This window comes from Octodon degus, unplaced genomic scaffold (assembly GCF_000260255.1).
Source record: "Octodon degus isolate 3935 unplaced genomic scaffold, OctDeg1.0 scaffold00007, whole genome shotgun sequence".
Classification (NCBI taxonomy): Eukaryota; Metazoa; Chordata; class Mammalia; order Rodentia; family Octodontidae; genus Octodon; species Octodon degus.
The window spans coordinates 28,504,281-28,507,477 of NW_004524583.1; the positions used below are offsets into that span (position 1 = coordinate 28,504,281).

The 3,197-nt window shown below is 39.0% G+C and overlaps 1 protein-coding gene across 1 annotated transcript in view; it reads right to left on the reverse strand.

Moving 5' to 3' along the window:
* Window positions 1–3,197, reverse strand: part of Ktn1 (kinectin 1) — a 114,447-nt gene that overhangs the window by 59,618 nt on the left and 51,632 nt on the right. The gene's annotated exons all lie outside the window — the stretch shown is intronic.

Below are 3,197 nucleotides of genomic sequence, written 5' to 3' on the forward strand. Positions count from 1 at the left end.
GGTCCCTGTGCTTTTGCTTAGCTTAGCTTGTTCTAAGTAGGTGCTTTAGACCACTGAGCCATCTCACCAGCCCAGATACTTTACTATTGTTAGTGTGATCTAAAAGAGTAGACAAAATCCGTACTTGCAACACTCTTCAGCCTCACAACCCTCACACAGCAAACAAAGTCCTTCACAATTAAGCCCAGTCTTGCCAAACACCGCCGTAACTCTGAACAAACTGCTGCCTTAGCCTGGACTGTCCCTTAGCTGTCTGATCCATTTGCAGCTATTTTTCAAAATCAGGTTCAGCTGCCATTCTGTATGTAGCCTCTCTTACCTCTTCTTCAGAGAGCAGGCATTACTTCCCTAGCCCGGGACAGCTAGTTCAGGGATCTTATTCCCCACACCTTTCTGTGTTACGTACGCCTCTCCACATTCAACCTTACTCGGAGGGCAGGAATCAAGTTTCATTTATCCCCACAGCCTCAACATGTAGATAAGCACCTAGCATATACTCAACCCATACTTGATGAACTGAATTTCCATTAGTGAAGATACAGCTTATATGTACTCTCTGTCTTTAGTTTATCAAACATTCAACAATATAAACTGATACAGCTCAGCCTCTGTCCAACATTTTTATTTTTATTTATACTTTATTGGTCTAATCCAACTCTATAATTTCTTCTTTAAACTCTTTTCAAGTGTGCATCTTATAAAATAAGGAAATTTCCTTCAATTAAAAACAACCAGGGAGCAGAGCAAAGAGAAGAAACTTCTCATAGTTCTTACTTTGTAAACTTGGCTACTGAATCTGAAAAATCCATTTGAAATAAGGGGAAAAAGTCATGTGCCTTCTCCACTAAAAGCAAGGATGTACCCCTCACAAAAGGCTTTAATTTATTCTGGGTACGTGAGACCTCAGTAAGTGATTACCTGTATTATCGGACCATCTGCAACCCTCTGTTAAGCTGAAGCTTTCCCTTTATTGTATAAATAGGCTGCTTTACCTGGTTCTCGTTGTCATTCTGCTTCTTACACCTTAACAAACCGCAACAGCTTGGCACCATTATTGGCTTCTACTTAAATATGCTTAATGCCTTCTTTGGGATAAAAACCCATGTAGAAAGAGGACTGAAAGTTTTATATAACTCAACTGTTTATCTATCAACTGTCATTTGGAATTCTGATTGCTGGGATAGGAAAGGGTTAAAAAACTGGTAATGAAAGAAACTAAAATTACACTAATCTTCATCTCTTCTGTTCCCAGCAATTGCGTTAAAAAAAAAAAGAAGAGAAATGAGAAAAGGAAAAAAAATTTGATCTGCCAAAATGAAAAGTGTGCACTATAACCAAAACCATAACATCAGAGTCATATGGTATATGAATTACTTTTTTAAATCTTCAGAACCAGAAGAACAATGTTAAGAATTAAAGTTTCTGAGTTTCCCCTCTTGTAAATAAACCTAAATCCTGTGGCCATGAAATTTTGTACTAAGAATGTAAAAGAACTTCCATTCCACACTTTCGTTGTCATTTTAACAGAACATGTTTACAGAAACACGAAAATAAAAGATTGACTCAGTAAGATCAAAATGAGAAAATTTTTTTTTTCTTTTTTTTTTTTGGTGGAACCAGGGATTGAACTCAGGCCCTTACCGCTTGCGAGGGAAGTGCTTATTCCACTGAGCCATCTCCCCAGCCCCAAAATGAGAAATTTTTGACAATTAATTTTCACAGATATAAGGACTTTTATATAATAAGATGTGAGAATGTTGATTCCCCAACTATTACACAATTTTAAAGGAAAAAGGAAAATGTAAGTGTAGCGGTTTCACTTGTGCATACTGGTTTCAGCAAACAACAAAGGTTAAAAGATTTTTAAAGATTTAAGTTTTCTGCTTAAATATAGGTAGAATTTGCCATCTAGGATTTGCTAATGTACCATCTAAGATTAAGAGTTTCTGGAGTAATTTTTAAAACTGCAATTTAAAAGAACTAAGTAGAAAGAAAAGTGTGAAGACAACACTTAAGAAAAACCACAAGGGGTCGGGAAGATGGCTCAGTGGAATAAGCGCTTCCCTGGCAAGCATAAAGGCCTGAGTTCAATCCCTGGTTCCGCAAAAAAAACAAAAAAAAAAAAAAAAAAAAAAACATAGACTAGACACTACTGGGCACAAGTTCATGGACCACTGGTTATTCAAAAGTTGCTATAGTTTAATTGTTTACTATTAACACAGAAAGAAGAGTGACTGTGTTAGGGAAGAGTGATGAGATGGAAAAAATAAAAGGAAGGAAAACTTAGATGCCTACTACATGCAAAATACTGTACTTCTATTTAAGTTCGACGAACTTACAATGCAATACAACTGATGACTGGCACTTGTCATTAATTGGTTAAGAGTGATGAGTACTAAGCAAACTGTACTGGCTGGAAAGGGCAGCAAATCATGAGGCAATCAGTACCAACAAGTTCTGGGTTGTACATGGAGTACCAACCAAGCCCTGGTAAAGAATTTTCAGTCAAAATGCACCAAGTACCAAATACGCTGAGTTTTGAAGCAGTAGGGCTTGTGTGTGTATAATCGTGCTGTAAAGGACTTGGAAGGGAAGGCACTGGAAATGTTAAGCATTTGATCTGTACCACTTTGCTTGTAAGTGCCAGCAACGTTTTAAACCCATTCTGGTTTTTTTAGTTTCTTGGGGTGGAGGGAGGGTTGGTACTGGGGATCGAACTCAGGACCTTGCGCTTCCTAGGCAGGCGCTTATGCCACTGAGCTATCTCCCTAGCCCTCTGTTTTTAACATGTCACGCTGCCTAGAAGAAACAGCTGAGGCTGCAAATGTGTAAGATAGAACTGTTTTCCTTCCGTCCTTCTTTTTTTCCAAAGTTCTTCTAAGCAGATTCACATTTGTTTCATTTCAAGGAAGCAGAGTTTTTCTTTAGAGCCCCATAAGCACAAGGTGAAGAGAAATCCTATTAGGAAATTCACCTTGCTTGGGCAGGACTGCCAGTTAATACACTGGCTGTGCAGTAAGAGCAGGATCTTATTATATACTGACTCTCTCTACCTCAAGATTCATGAAAACTGGGCTGGTGAGATGGCTCAGTGGTCTAAAGCACCTACTTAGCACAAGCTTAGCAAAGCACAGGGACCGCGGTTCAATCCCCCAGCACCACATGCCAGCCAGCCCCGGCACCTGGTGGGCTGAGCT